This window comes from Macaca nemestrina, chromosome 8 (assembly GCF_043159975.1).
Source record: "Macaca nemestrina isolate mMacNem1 chromosome 8, mMacNem.hap1, whole genome shotgun sequence".
In the NCBI taxonomy this organism is placed as follows: Eukaryota; Metazoa; Chordata; class Mammalia; order Primates; family Cercopithecidae; genus Macaca; species Macaca nemestrina.
Window position 1 is genome coordinate 120,175,300 of NC_092132.1, and position 17,259 is coordinate 120,192,558.

At 35.6% G+C, this 17,259-nt stretch overlaps 1 long non-coding RNA gene across 2 annotated transcripts in view; it reads right to left on the reverse strand.

Moving 5' to 3' along the window:
• Positions 1-17,259, reverse strand: part of LOC105476605 (uncharacterized) — a 62,039-nt gene that overhangs the window by 22,099 nt on the left and 22,681 nt on the right. Inside the window, exons 1-2 of one of the 2 annotated variants that reach the window (XR_011606548.1) lie at positions 2,711-2,794; positions 1,220-1,810 (exon numbers count right to left, since the gene is read on the reverse strand). This is a non-coding gene — a long non-coding RNA (uncharacterized lncRNA). Of the gene's footprint in view, positions 1-1,219; positions 1,811-2,710; positions 2,795-17,259 lie in introns of those variants that run through there. The other variant, XR_011606549.1, reaches the window with a different exon arrangement.

Sequence of the window (17,259 nt, forward strand, 5' to 3'; positions counted from 1 at the left end):
CAAAGGCCATGCTGATAGCCAGGACTCCCATGACTAATCCCTTTTTCCCCAGTACCTCTCTCGCAGTAAATAGAACCACCAATAACCCACTTGCTCTAAAAACAATTTCCAGTATTTCAACAACCAAGTTCTGTCAGCTCTATTTCTCATACATCCTTCAACATGTCTCCTCTTCCAATACTGTTGCCACCACTAATACTCTCTTCCTTTAAATACAGAAGAAGCTTCATCGTTCTTTCTGCACTCTCCATTCACAATCTTACCCCAATCTAGTCTTCACTGCAGCCAGAGTAACCCTTCTAATGTGTGTCTGTTATCCCTCCACTAAAAATCCTCCAATGGCTTCCCTGTGCCCAAAATACAAAGGTCACACTTCTCTGTATTCCCTTTGCTATTTATTTGTCTAAATATAGAAAGAAATTAAACTTCTCTCTGAAATTTTTCATAAGCAAAAAAAAAAAAAAAAGAACTCTCATTTCTTATTTTTTAACCTCCATTAAAGCCATCAATATTATGAGATGCTGTATTCACACTTAGGCACACTTCAGGAACTGTAGAAACAGAGGAACAAGTCATACTCTCTGATGTAATTTGAATATGAAATCTACACACTTTCTTTTTCTCCAAAGAGCAACAAATTAAACCAAAGTATTTTCCAGACATCACTGGGGATCCAATCCCCCACACTCCACATATACATTTATTTAATCTGACGACTACGTTTGCCAGACCTCGGATATAGTAACATCCCTAAATAGTATGCTTTCAGAAACCATTTTCACCAGATGAGAAGAAATTTCACAGCATTCTAAAGCTTCATCCAGAGTTAACTTTTCACAAACTGTGTGTTTATTAACTCAGAAATTGTACATGTGAAGTTAGGCAATTGTTAACAAGTTGATGCTCTACTCTCTCTAAGCTTCCTTGTTACTCTTTAAGCAATTGCAATTCGGCAAGTAGAATATTAATTTCTATCCATGCAATCACCAAAAGTGAAAAATAAAAACTATTTCTCTATTTCTACAACATAGAATTATTACCATTACGTGCAACTCTAAACATGCTCTCAGGTCTTAAATTAAAAGAACATGTCTGTCTTAACATCTATAGCGGTAAAATAATTTGTTCAGGCTACTTGCTACTAATCTCTAGGTGGAAACTTCTTACTTAATAATTTAATTTTTCCTGTTCAATGACAGCAGTGTTCACCAACACGTACCTTACTTCCAAAGCTCACGGTATCCCATTTTCAAGGACTGAAATGAGTAGTCTTTCAAATATTTGATGAGCAGACAGAAGGAAACCCCCTTTTTTTCCTCTTGGTCAGTAAACAAACCCAGAGAGAATAGCTTTCCAGCATGTTGAAGATGCTCTGGCAGGTCATTAATCCCAGAAAAATCTCTCCAAACTTACTGATGCGTGGATTCCATTTTCAAATTTCTCATTAGTTCCTCTTTATGGATTAAATGCTGATGTTCACGAGTGAATGCACACAGCTTCAGCTGATGGATGTAATTGGGTTGTAATGGATTTTAGCTGCTGTTCCTTCTGATCTAGCCAATTTGAAATGCAGTATCAATGTATTCTCCCCATCTCTCGGTAGGGAATGAGAAATTGAAACCTACAAGATGAAATTTATCAACTTTCATAAAGTCAGCTTCAACCATCATAAAACTGTTAAACTTCTCATTATCATTCCACCGCAGTTATTTCTCGAACTCTGGTTTGGCAGTGAAAGTATTAAAGTGTATTTGGAAGAAGTAGAGTTGATCCTTCAAAATTCTGTGTGTCCTCAGCATTGATTTGGGTGCTATAAATATTACCAAGTGAAGATGACATTAACACAGCAAAATTTAACACCAGAAACATAAAATGACAAGAAAAGATTTAAAGGTTGCAAAACCTTCTGCAATTTTATATTTAAAGCATGATTTGCAGCTATACTAGGTTCGATAACAAAGATTACATGTTTCAGCATCTCACAAATTGCTACTAAGCTGTTCTTTTGGTGTATTTTGGTGTCTCTTGGTACTGAAACATCTAGTGATGAATGGAAGACATGGTTTGGGGAGAGCCCCAAAAAGTTGTAAGCTGTCATAGTCACCCTTCATTTTCTACACTGTCATATGTATGTGAGCTTTTTAAGTCACAACAGTATTTTTTTCTTTGGTTCTATATTCATGAGCACTGTCACAGCAATGTCTAGAATATAATTAACTTCAAATAGACTGAATTTTCCTTTTATTACTAACAGCATTAAGTTGAATATATGGGAAAATATCTATTTAAAATTTTCAGTGAAAGGTACCAAGGAAAAACAATTCTCCATTCCTAACAGCCTTTTAGATTAGTGCATAAATTCAAGGTTCTCATACAATTCTAAAGTTTACTCAATGCCAAGAACACTGTAAAACACCACTAGACATGTACACACCCTTTATATTTTATTCTACGGAGACAACTTACCACTGCTAAAATTAGAGAACACAGGATAGCTAAAATGATAGAGCAACATATATTATCTAGTTCTTGTAAATTGTGTCTGAATTTACACAACATTTTCTTTATATTACACATTTTACAAATATATAAGAGGGCAACTATACTTAGGACTCATAGAAGTTAGCCAGCTTAGGTAACATACTTAGGAGGAAATGAAAAGGATTAATGTCTTATTTGCTTTTCATGAATAATATTAAGCAGCACATACATTTCATTTAGCATCCTCAAATCACTTGACAAACATTAAGTAATTAATTAATTAAACAGAAGACCACGATGAGCTTAATTAGAACCCATCCTCTCCTCCCCCGCAAGGACACACAATGTTTCTTGGTTCAAGCAGGTTTTGAAATAACAAGAATAACCTTTCTTGTGATATTTGACTGCCAGTTTGAGCCCGGAAAGTACCTGGGTGCATGACAATTAGATGTTTTTAAAAAGGTCAGTTGGATTTTGTGTAACCTCCAAAATGAGAGGTTAATATTTTATCTCCTCCAACCCCCTGGAATTGCTTTTCATGCTCACACACACACACCAATAAACAACTGGCTTAATGTTCCAAACAAAAATTCTCCCTCCTACTTGAAAGACTATGCCCAGGACCAAATTTATGGCAAATGATATTGCATTAACATGCAACAAAACCTGCAAAGGAAGATATCATTTCAAAGAAAAAATGATTTTATTTACTCCTGTAAATTAATATTAAAATTAGCACTTACTATCTACAAAGATAATCTCTTTCTGACCCATAGGAGAAAAACTGACTCAGAGCAGTAACCAATTTTGTTTGTCTGCAAAGGCCTACCCATTGACACAAAGTAAAATTTAAGTTATATACCACTCATTGTTTTTATTTGTACCTGACCTAAAGATTTAAAATAGAATAATTTTTCTTAATGGGATGACTGTCATTTCAAACATAACCAAGTTCAGAGGGAAAAAAAAATGATACACGAATTTTCATGGCCATCGTACAAACCTTATATTGCGAACTTATATTGCAGACTGCCCTAATGTCATGTACACTCCTCAAGGTAACTCACTGAAGAAGTATAACAAGAAAGGTGACCCCAGTAACACTGTCTTCTCTTTGCTTTGGAACTTTCCTTCTTAGCAACAAAAGACTTTCAAAGAGAGGAAGGCACAGTGGGTCTATGACGCACTTAACAAATACTCTTCATTTCAATCATAATTCAAAGAAACTTTTGAAATTGTCTTTTTGAACAGTATTTGTACTACTAAAAAAATCTTAAATTCAATACTAAATACTCAGCAACTATTTTTCATTAAAAATAATATTAGGGATCACTGATGCCATTATTTATACGTGGTAAAAAGGTTTTGGGTATTTCTGAAAATCAACTCGCTTGCTCAAAAGGTGAAGATTTGCTATCCTTAGGTTGAAATAATTTTTTAAAGTGTGCTCATTACTCTGAGAACAATTTCAAAAAAGAGATTTCCAAAACAAAATATTGTGAATTTAGATAGGCTTACATTTTGGTAATTTTATTAAAAAGGAATCTAAATCATTTTAGAGAAATTTCATACACACCTTCTCTAATGTTGTCTTTCCTTAAGAAAAAAGTAATACAATTTTATCTCTCCAGCTGATCCTCTACATTTGGAAAATTGTTTCTATCGTATGTAATTCCCTTTTTTTATCTCCGAGATATTAAGATTTGTTTCACACATCTGGCTCCACACACAATGCTGCAGGTGAAGTAAAGGATCACTTACCTCAAATCTCATCATAGTGATACCTGCGTCATTTGGAGGAGATGAGGACAGACCTATTACCTTCCATCTTGAGCTTGAAACACAAAGCTAGTGTATTACATTCATTAGGTGGACAATGCAAGTCAGTTGTCTGATTTTTATGTATTTACAAAATAGATCTGGGATGGTTTGTTTTGGATTCCAAGATGCTTTCTGCATCTTTAAAAGTAACTATGCAAAAAATAAGGTCTTCTCTCTCGTAGAAAGTCTGGATGAAGCTGGAAGCCATTATCAGTAAACTAATGCAGGAACAGAAAACCAAACACCACATGTTCTCACTTACAAGTGGGTGCTGAATGATGAGAACACATGGACATGTTGGGTGAGCGGTACAACACACACTAGGGGCAGGGAGAGCATCAGGAAGATGAGCTAATGGATGCTGGCCTTAATACCTGAGTGATGGGTTGATCTGTGCAGCAAAGCGTCATGGCACTTACCTATGTAACAAGCCTGCACAACCTACACATGTACCCCGGAACTTAATATAAACGTTGATTTAAAAAAGGAAAGTCTACATCTACAATGATCTTTAAGAGAGATTCTAAAGCTAAGGTAAATAGAGACAGAAAGGTGATGGAGAGGCAGCAGGGTTTAGGGGGTTAAGTGATCAGATAAAGATGTTATAGTTTTTTCAGCAATTATATAAACTTCAAGTTACCACTATTATGGTAAGTTATTAGGAAAATTGTATAGTAGCACCAATAGCAAAGGAAAATAACAGGAAAACATTTCTTGGTATAGTTTGTTTGTTGTTTCATTTTTTTTAATTTATCAAATCTCCTTTACAAATAGACATGAGATTATTGAAGTAACAAAACAAAGGAAAAGATAGATGAACACATTCAAAAAGTTAGCAACGTCAAATGAGCATAATAAAGTGTATGCTTTTTTGTGACTTTTTATTGTTCTCCTGTCTTCTAAAGGGAGGTTGTTTCATGTTGGATACTTCTCTGTATTGTAACCTCTTTTTCTATTCTGAACCAGACCCAGTCAATCTCTGCACAATAGTATTTAGTATTTCCTGGGCATCCAGTGAATATTCATCAATGTGTATAGATTAAATTATTAGCTTGTGCTGCTGAGAATCAGGTTCTCATTCTTTTTTATTTTTCTCTACTGCTACCTCCCACATAATTTAAGAAATCCTAAACTAATTATCCAATTTCAGCCAATACAGAGTCTAAATTTCATAGCTTTATTATCTTTATTATAGGCTCTTCAGCTCCACTTCAAAGGCAGTTAAAAGATTGGCATCAACACTGAATTGTACAGCAAGGACACTTGGCACTAAACTCTTTTCAATGCTCCTCAGCAATGAACCTGATTTTCTTATCTGCCCAGATTATGCAAAATTAACCAACTCTTTGAAATAGCAGTGAGATATTGTTTCCTTTGGTTAAGAAAAATGATTCAAAGAAATAGAACTGATCTTTCAATATATTTAGAGAGTAAAAATGCAGGGAAAATCCAGAGGGATAACAGAATCCCTTGTTCTACTTCTCCTGCCTTTCTATTTGATTTATGGACAATCTCTTAAGTTTTTCTGGTGGGAAAAAAAAAAGAAATCTTATAGGAAGGAATGAGCAGAATCAATTTCAGCTTCCAAGAAACTCTCCAAAATAGCAGCACCAACAGTGAGAGCACTGCCTGGGAACTGCATTGGATAATTCAGTGTCTCAAAGCATATTTGCCACCATATATTTAGCTCGGTCCAATGATATATTACAGATTTTATTAACATCTGGCCAAATCCAGCATTTCACACCTTTCTAATAAATACCACTACTCTCAATGTCTCTCCCTCTCTCTCTCTTACACATGCAATTACATACATACACTCACTCACATATCAAATTCTGGTATTCTTCGTTTAGCCACAATCCTCATTCCCTGAACTTTTCTATATATATAGAATATATATTATATTATTTTCTTATTATATTCTGTATATAGAATATATACATTATATAATATATATAATGTAGATTTCAAAATAACAAAGAGCTGAGACCCTTTATGATTAGAAAAACATAAAAAAGGAGAACTCACCAAAAGAAGTGAGCGAAGGTACTTATTACAGGTGTTCTTAATTAGATTGTGTACTTTACTTCCAACCCCTTCAGATATGGCTGCTAGACAGTACCGAAATTCAAAGAAGGAGAGTGGAAGATTTTGTTCCAAATCCTCTACCCAGCACTGGGGAATATCAATGAACAACAAGAACAACAAAAAAATACCTGTTTTCCCTGGAGCTTTCACTGGGAGAGAAAATAAAAAATAAACAAAGAAAGTAAGCTAAATATTATCCTATGTTAGAATATAAAAGTTGAGGAAAGTAGAACTGAGTAAAAAGGATTGAGGATGCCAGGGACTGCTTCAAGAGAAAATGACAGTGAACATAATCCTGAAGAAAGTCAAGGAGCGAGCCACTGGATATTGGAAGGGAAGAGAATCGTAGGCATCATGGCTACCATGTTCAGCTATCACGCATGTTGTATTGCACAACCTGAACAACCTCACACAGCATTTCCACCAAATGGAGAGAGCAGCAACTGAAAAGTTCTGGAGTGGCAGCATGCCCAGTAGGTTCATGATAAAGGAAGATCATGGCAGCTGGAACAGAGAGAGCAAACGGTAGAATAGGGAGAAATACAGTGAGAAGGGGAATGGGAGTCTAAATGAGCCTGAGTTTCCCTATTATTATCCATTGTGATTGCTTTTATGTGAGTTCCTTATAGCTGGAAGCCATGTTTGACAACCAAAGTCTAACCAGAGGAAATCTTACACATCATAGCCTGTCTCCCTCTCTCTCTATATTTTTAGCTGATATGATTCAACAAGTTATTTTTTTTTATTATACTTTAAGTTCTAGGGTACATGTGCATAACGTGCAGGTTTGTTACATATGTATACTTGTGCAATGTTGCTGTGCTGCACCCATCAACTCCTCAGCACCCATCAACTCGTCATTTACATCAGGTATAACTCCCAGTGCAATCCCTCCTCCCTCCCCCCTCCCCGTGATAGGCCCCGGTGTGTGATGTTCCCCTTCCCGAGTCCAAGTGATCTCATTGTTCAGTTCCCACCTATGAGTGAGAACATGCGGTGTCTGTCTCAACATTTGACTAGTATACTAACTACAGAAGACCAGGAGGCAGCATGATGGCATGGCGTGAGTTCATGGGTTTGTATCAGATGAACAGTTTTGAATTCTGGCTCTATCACTTACTAGATGTGGGAATTTGGGTTTGTTTCTTAATTTGAGGTCAACTCAGTTCAGCAAAAGTGCATTGGTGCTTACTAATCTAATATGATGGGTCCCAAAATAAAAGGAACATGCTTGGAGCTTTAAGCCTCAAACAGCTTGTAGTCTAGATTGGAAACCTGCAGAACTTTTCATGTAAAGATCCAGATAGTAAATATTTTAGACTTAGTGGGACATTTAGTCTCTGTTGGAGCTACTTAATTCTTGCATTGTTAACACAAAAGTAGCCAAAGAAAATATTGAATGAATAACTATGGCTGTCGTCCAATAAAACTTAATTTACATAAATAGGCAGCAGGCCAGATTTTGCCCCCAGGCCATAGTTTTCAACCCCTGATCTACAGAAGCACTGACAAATATATGTAATGATGGAAGTGTCCTGTGTCTACATAACCAATAGCCACAACTGGCTGTTGAACTCTTGAAATGTGACTTAGTGTTATCAAAGTACCACATTTTTAATTTAATTCATTCAAATAGCCACATGATACTTTAATGAACCTTGTCTAAAGAAAAGAGAGGCATAGAAAAACACAAAGACTACTTACTATATGTTTAAAAATGCCAAAAGTCCCATTAACTCAAGTAAGAAGTAACTAGCACTGACTAGGAGTTTAACTAAAGGCTTCACAGACTAAGCGGCATTTGAAATGGATCTTGAGAAACAGGATGACTTTGCTTAAGCTTTTCAACCTTGCTTGTAAAATCAAAATACAAATAACCAAAGTTGTAACAGGAATTTTTCAAATTTATTTCTGTTTATAGCAATGAAATATAACCGAAAACTGAAAAGTGCTCTATTCTTACAGTCACTTGTTTGGCACTCCTCTGTTTTCCAATAGTACTGTGGAATCGGTACAGGCTTTAGGACCAGTAAGAGCCAATTTAAAACTTTGTTCTGCCTTTTACTTATCTCATGAGTTTGGATAAGTCCCTTTAACATTCTCAGCAGCAGTTTTCTCATCCTTAAAATGGAAAAGGTAATACCAATCTCTTAGGTCATTTGCAGAAATCAAAAATTATCCAATTATAACACTTAGGATAACGCTAAGAAATTGGGATTCAGTTACTAAGTTATCATTTAATTATTGATATGTCATCAACATCATTTCATTCTAATTTCACAATTCTGTGTAAGGAAGAGTGGGCATTACCATCTTTTTAAATAGGAGGGTTATTTGTGTAGACATGTAAAGGTATCTTGCCCAAGACAACATAGCTCATAAATGGTAGAACCAAACTTAGAAGGTTCAGAATCCCTTAAATTTATCCCAGTGCTTTCTCCACTCCCTGTTATTAACTCTCTTATCAAGACAAGAAATATTTGGAATGTCAGTTCTAGAATGAACCTGTCATCTCGATGAGTTACAAGAGATATTCAGGCTGATGTGGCTTTGTCCAACCAGTCAATTATATTTGCCAGTCAAATTACCTGCTTTCACACAAAATCTGTCTGGATTTCATTATTTAAATAGTTTTTACAAGATAATCTCCATCTGTGCTATAGTCTAGAGCAATGAATCTTGGTATTTAGAAGCATTAGGCAAAACAAGCCAAAACTGCTATAGATCTCTATATCTCAAGCTTTGCTTGACATGGGTTTGTGCTAAGTTCTGTCCTTTTATTTATTTATTTATTTATTTAGAGACTGAGTCTCGCTCTGTCACCCAGGCTGGAGTGCAGTGGTGCGATCTCGGCTCACTGCAACCTCCGCCCCTCAGGTTTAAGCAATTCTCTGCCTCAGCCTCTGGAGTAGCTGGGTTTACAGACATGTGCCACCACACCTGACTAATTGTTTGTATTTTTAGTAGAGATGGGGTTTCACCATCTTGACCAGGCTGGTCTTGAACTCCTGACCTTGTGATCCACCCGCCTCGGCCTCCCAAAGTGCTGGGATTATAGGCATGAGCCACCGCGCCCAGCCAAGTTCTGTCCTTTCTATCAGTTTATGTTTAATTTATATTTTCAAAGTGAAGCAATAAACTGCTTAAAATATAAGCAATTTCATTACATGACATCAAATAACCCCACCTGGCTTCCTAACACTCACAAACACAGACACTGAGCAACACAATATAGCCTTTCTTATTTCCCAATAGAAAAGTAATAAATGACATAAGTAAATACAAATACGTTTTTCCTTATATCAAAGCAGTACTTAGATTAATAACAATTAATTAACTGCATATGTTGAAAAGTGAGAAATGTTTGTGCTCAATTTACTCCATTTCCTCATTCTACACATTTTTAAATCTTCCTTGGCAAATAGGATTCTCCAGCTTCAACTCATTCTTTAGGAATTGTGTCACACTGGGTATTTGCAAAAGGAAAACTACTAGTTAGAATACCTAATGTTATATCTCACTGAAATGATAAACTGCAAGTGGAAGAAAACGCTACTAGGCTCAGAGACCAAACTAATTAGATTTGATTTTCTCTTTCCAAACCTGACACTAAAACTCCTTAATATTCCTGTGTCTGTCTGATGTTAGCCTGATGATGTCTCTTCATGGGATTTGAGGTTGGGACCCAACCCACCATGCTCCTGGAAGGAAAACTGATAAGGGAAAGGAAGTAACAAAAGGATATCTATTTCTTGGTTGGAGTTCCTTTCACCATTCACTGGAACTGGGTATCTTCCACGTGTTCTCACATCAACATCAGCATGCAATGAGCTTTCCATATTCAAAACTTTTAGACCATGGGTAGTTCTATACTGTTTTTCTAAATACTTCAGAGAATTTTAGAAATGTAGAACAGAAAAGGAGCATTGAAGAAATTGGGAAATGTTACTTATTTACCTACTTTCTTCTATTCATTCATTATTACAAATGGCTAAACTGAGATCCATAGACGTGAAGAGTCTTACCAAAAGCTTGATGCTAGTTAATAGCAGAATTGTGTTGAGCAACCATGTCTTAAAAGTTTCAATTCAGTACTTAACTCTATTGCACATATTGTTTCCTTTATATATAGGCATCTCCATGAATATACAATAGCTTTATTTACTTTTTAAGAAAAACAACAACAACAACAACAATGTTCTACATTCTCTTTGTGTAAGTCTCTTCCTATAAGCAATCCCATAAAACTCTTCCTATAAGTTTTAGGGAGTTGAACATGCAGACTTTATAAATTTCACAGTATTGTGAAATGAGTGAATAGTCACCATTGCCTTAGTGACTTCCAATAGATTTCCCTTCATGTATAACTACCTACCTCTTTTACACATTTAAATGTGTCAGTTGTTCCTAACCCAACTCCATATTGGCTTCCCTAAAGAATTCAGCTTTCAGTGATTTCACCTTCTAGTCAATCCTACATGTTTTACCCCTTAATAATATACCTGTATTGCACATATCGATCTTACAGTTGCCATACAGATTGTATTTAACCTTCACCCGGATGAGGAATGGGTCCATGACACATAGCTTCCTCTCGTGCCATGGTGGACTTAACTCCTTCTCAATAATATATAAATTTGAAGGACTGAATTACTACTTTGATGACTTTAAAGAATGACTGTGACTTTCTAAATTACCCTGCAGTACTCTCTGTGCCTGATTTATTAATTAGGAGTTGAATCTCAAAGTCTCCTCTAGGTTTGAAGGCTATTACTTCATTGGGATTCTTGCCCCCAAAATGCCTCACTACATTTAGCTGATCCAACAAGCTTCACAAACATTGATGTTTCATTCACTTCACAGTTTAGGGAGCTTTGTTTCTCTCTTAACGACTGAGAATAAAACTTTAAAGAAAAACAACTCCATGGGAAGTCTAACATTGCTTAGGAATGAATAATCTGTGACTGCCAGAAAATATTACTTGATTATCAGTTTGAATTTTCTTTTGCTTCTTACTTCATCCCATTAAGTATTTCTTTTATTCCCTTGGACCACCCCAGACTGTGGTTCTCCCTCCTGGCTGTCTCTATATCTTTCAAATATTTGGCAAGCTGCAGATTTTGATTGATCCACCCTTTTTGTCTTCTCTGCAAGTGCTAATGTCTATCTTCAATGGATTCTTGCCTATTGTTCTTTGAGATTAAATCAATGAAAATTACAAAAGCTGAAGAATTCTTAAACAAGATATTTTGCCCCTCCCTTTACCTTCTCACAAAGGATTTTTTTTTCATCTTATCACTTTCCTTCCAAAAGTAGCATATACCTTAATTAAATGATTACCATTCTTTGGAGGATTATGAATAAATCTTCATTTGTTTTCTTTATTAGCATTTGATCTGTTTTTGCTAATTGTGTAAATGTTCCCCATAGGCAGAAAAGCAATATAACTCAAATGAAGCAGGGCTTTCTGTTAAGGATAGTTAATTTGATTAAAATCACTGTCAATATGATGAATGGAGGCACTTTGGCACAAGTTGCCCAGTAACTTGAAATTGACAATATAATGTGTGTGTCATTAGGACTAGAACAATAAATTCAACAATGTATCATAGCATTGATCTGGGATACTCCTTAGTTTAGGATAGAATAATGATTCTCTGCATTTACATAATATTCATTCTTGGACTCAATGCTTATAAATAGACTTTATCATCTTGATGCTTAAATGATGTGGAAACTAGTGGACTTCATCAATGCTGAGGGAGTAAAATGGTAATTCAGGGATCTAGATTCAGGGCTTAGAGTGATAGAAATTGATTACCACTGGATGGCTAACATGATGTAGTTTATAAGGAAGATTTATAGCAAATATAAGTAAATGTTTATGGGAACCACTTAAAATGCAAACCAAGAAACTACAGACTTCCAATGATAGACTTTTTCTATGCCAACAGATGCTTACCAATATTCTCCAGTGGGTAAATGCCTGATTAACAAATTTTCTTGTGATAAAGGATAAGTAGGTGAAAGTAAATGTACCTAAGGATTAGATTAAGATTGCTATAAAAATAAGCATTTTTAAAGGCTAATTCTCATTAATTTAACCATTGTAGAAGATGGTGCAGCAATTCCTCAAAGAGCTAGAACCAGAAATACCATTTGACCCAGCAATCCCATTACTGGGTATGTACCCAAAGGAATATAAGTCATTCTATTACAAAGATACATGCATGTTTATGTTCACTACAGCATTCACAATAGCAAAGACATGGAATCAACACAAATGCCCATCAATGATGGACTGGATAAAGAAAATGTGGTACATAGGCATCATGGAATACTATGCAGCCATAAAAAGGATTGAGAGCATGTCCTTTGCAGTGACATGGATGAAACTGGAAGCCATCGTCCTCAGCAAACTAATGCAGGAACAGAAAACCAAACACTGCATGTTCTCACTTATAAGTAAGAGCTGCACAATGAGAACACATGAACACAGGGAGGTGAACAATACATACTCCCAAGACCCACTGGGGCTTGTCAGGGGATGGGGTTGGGGGAGAGAGAGCATTAGGAAAAATAGTTAATTCATGCTGGGCTTAATACCTAGGTGATAGGTTGACAGGTGCAGCAAAGCGCCAGGGCACTTGTTTACCTATGTAACAAACCTGCACATCCTACACATATACCCCAGAACTAAAAATAAAAATTGAAAGGAAAAAACAAAACAAAACAAAACAAAATACATTTTAAATTTTGTTCTGTATTTTTTGTGGTATTTATTGTGTTTTGTGTATTGCTTTTTATTTCAAAGTTGTGAAACAAGTTTTTTAACTGGGAAAAAGAAAGTAATTTATAAGGACAAAATCCATCAAGTGAAACATAAATAAAGGAGAGAGGGGCAAATAGAAAAAAACCTTTTGTGAAATATTTATTTACCTCATAGAAAAAGTCAATCAGTATAACCATGAAACAGAAGTAGCGGTAACTAAATAAATCTGTCCTATGTGAAGGAAAAACAATAATTGAAAGAAACATATACAAAATCTGACTACTTTTTTCTAAGTTTTGCTACAAGGAGCAAAGTGATCCTATAAAATAACAAGTTAATATAAATATGTATCAAATTATCATCAATCAATAGCTGCTCTGCTCTTCATTCAAACTCTCTCAATGTCTCTTAATTGTCTAGATTTCTCAGATTTTTATTTTAATTTCACTATATTCTGTTCATCACCTCTAGGATTTATCATTAAGACTCTGAAGAAATGACTACATATTTCTACTTTGACAAATCAACATGCGCAAATAAAGCATAGGCAATTTACTTTTTTAAAAACCTCACAAAAATGTAATTTTAAAAAAGAATCAATTCTATTGTAAACCAAGAAATTTGTTCCAGACTATAAATTCTTGAAGGTAAATGCGGTTTTTAACACATCTATAAATTATATACAAATGCAGAACAAGCATTCTCAAGGAAAAAAGTTTTAAAGTTCTTTGGGGAAAAAAAGAATAAAACAACCTAAATCAAAATCTCCTACGAGTCTTTCTTCTAATCACAGTTTCTACCAACAGTTACTTTATTTTCCTTCTTTTCCTTCAATGGAGTATTTTTAAAAAATGCTAAAGAACAAGAAAATGTTGTTTAGGATATATCAGGCCTGTCTTGTTAGTGTTAAGATTAATGTAAAAGAAAAGCCTATCACAGAAGAAAAGCAACAGACTCTTGAATGTAGGCAAAATAAGTGGAGAATCTTGAAATGCATAGACAAGGCTAACAGCAAATTAGAAAATTATAGCCAATTTTAGTAAGAGGGTAACCTTGAGGAAATGAAACAGTGACGCAAACACTTAAATGCCTATATTCTCAAGTAAACATATTTCATTACATCATATTCTAAGTTATATGTAATAAGAAGGCAAAAGATGTCGTAAATATGTTTCTATGCTATTTATTAAAGTTGTCTTTTATCTACTTACTGGTTTTAAACATTTTCCCACAATTTGAGATAGCTGTGTAATTTTCTTTAGAAAAAAAAAAAAGCATAACTGTTTAGAGCAGTTTTAGGTTTACAAGAAAATTTTGATCAAGGTGCAGAGATTTCCCATATACCCCCTCTCTCTATACATGCATAGCTTCCCCAGTCATCAATGTCTTCTACCAGAGTAGTACATTTGATATAACTGATCAGTCTATATTGACACATCATGATCACCCAAAGTTTATAATTCACATTAAGGTTCACTCTCAGTATTGTACATTCTATGAATTTGGACAAATGTGTAATGGCAAGTATTTACATTATTATAGTACTATACAGAGTGTTTTCACTGCCCTAAAAATCCTCTGCACTCTGCCTATCCATCCCTCCCTCTTCCAAACCCCCAGCCCTTAATAACCACTTAATCTTTTCACTGTCTACATAGCTTTGCCCTTTTCAGACGTCTTAAACTTGCAATCACACAGCATATAGCTTTTTCTGATAGTTTCTCTTCACTTAGTGAGATGCAATTAAGGTTCCTCCCTGTCTTTCATGGCTTAATGCCTTGTTTAGTTTTAGTGCTAAATAATATTCCATTGTCTCAATGTACCACAGTTTATTTATTCACATACTGAAGAGCATCCTGGTCGCTTCTAAGTTTCAGCAATTACAAGTAAAGCTGCTTAAACATCCATGTTCATGTTTTTGTGTAGAAATAATTTTCAACTCCTTTGGGTAAATACCAGGGAGTGTGATTACTGGATCATACCGTAAGAGTAGGTTTAGTTTTGTAAGAAACTATGCCAAACTGTCTGCCAAAGTGCCTTCACCATTTCACATTCCCACCAGAAATGAAAGAAAGTTCCTGTTAGTTTACATCCTAACCAGCATTTGGTACTGTCAGTGTCCTGGATTTTGGTCATTCTAATAGGTGTGTGTGTAGTGGCATTTCACTGGTGTTTTAGTTTGCATTCACCTGAAGATGTATGACTTGGTGCATCTTTTCCTATGCGTATTTGCCCTCTCTGTATCTTCTATGGTGAGATGAGATTTTCTTTTTAATTTAAAAACAAGCAAGAGTGAAAAAGCATATGTCCTCTTTTGATTTACTTAACACTATACATAGAAAGCATGACTGCTCCTACAGTGAAAATCAAGATATGTTTTGTTTGTTTGTTTTTCACTTGTTTTCTGAGACAGGAGTTGCGGTATAGGCTGGAGTAGAGTGCAGTAGTGTGATCATAGCTCACTACAGCCTCAGAATCTCGGGCTCAAGCACTCCTCCTGCTTCTGCTTCCTGAATAGCTGAGACTACAAGTGTGTGCTACCATACCCAGCTAACTTTTTCTTATCGTTTGTAGAGATGGGGTCTTGCTATGTTGTCCAGGCTGGCCTTGAACTCCTGGTCTCAAGCAATCCTCCTGCCTCAACCTCCCAAAATGCTGGGATTATACACATGAGCCATTGTACCCAGTCCAAGACATTGTTTACCCAGTAGCATTGTACTTCAATTTCACATAAAGTAGCAAGAAGAAAAAATAAAGTCTGATTTTATAGGTTTAATATTAAAAGGGTATCTTCGTGGAGGTCAATACTACAGATTGCATTAGGACTTTTTCCAGACTACAATGTTTTCAAGGTTGTTGAATGAATTTGGGGTGTTGTCATTTTTCTTAGTACACACATTTAATATGATCCTCATATGGAGAATTCAGAGACCCTAAGAACAAGAAAATGAGCTAACAGTGAATAGAGCAAGAGAAGGAATCATTTGACCTGGCTTCTACGTTTCTTTTCATTGTATCCCTTCTCCCTTGCCAATAGTCTTTCCCCACATTGCTCAAGCAAGTGAAGAGACCCGATGCCGGAATCACCTATGTTGTAGTCCTGTCCTCAGTCTGGGTCTCTATCCCTTTGCTCTGAATCTGCACCGTGAGGAAAAATTTCAGAACAACGACCTTTCCTTTCTTTCTTACCAACTCTTTTGCAGAAGCTTCTTGCTGTCAGTACACTTGCTCTCCTCTTTAGTTCAAATGTGCCCTTTACAAAAATATCTACTGACCCTGACCTTTGAAAAGAGCAAAAGGGGTTTTCAGCTACAGCTAACAGGGAGGAGATGAAAGCCTTGACAATCTCTATGGAACCCAAGGATACTAAAATTTCTCAAGGTGCATCCCCTCTCTCAGTTGGCCAAATCATTGTGCTTCTTAAATAACTAGAGCTAGTAAATCCACCATACAGGTGAAAAGGGAAAATAGTCCTCAAAGTGTAAATTATAGCCTATAAAGGGGGAAAGAAAACGTGTCATCTTTCAACCTAACTTTCCTTGGCAGAAATTGCCTTTAAGAATTCTCTTCAAATGAGTACTCAACTTCTGGCAGGCTTCTTGCGATGCAGTTTCCTTTGTTCAGGAATGATTATTTAAGCTTCCCAGTTTAGCTTCATAACACCGTTTTAATAATGCATTTTTTTATTTTTTATGTTCTTTCTTCTTATCTCAAAACAAGTTTTTCTCCCCAGTATAACCTTGCTTTCCGAGGAACTGAACTAGCTCCAATGCTGCATTTATGACTGCCTTAATGCCTAAACTATTTAAGCTTATTACACACACACTCACATACACACGAAGCCATATATAAATTTTAAAACATGTTTAACTGTACCTTTCAAGATCAATGCAAGACTTTTTATGGAATATTTAATTAGCAGCAATACAGCAAAAGAAACCTACTATCAGGAATTGGAAACCCACATACAAGGGGAGTCGCCCTTCCCTCCTTATTATCTTTTGTGTGTGTATTTTTAATTAACTATCCCCAGGTTCTGGTGATACTGCAGATGTTTAACACAATACCCATTCAGTGGAAATGCTTTATACTTA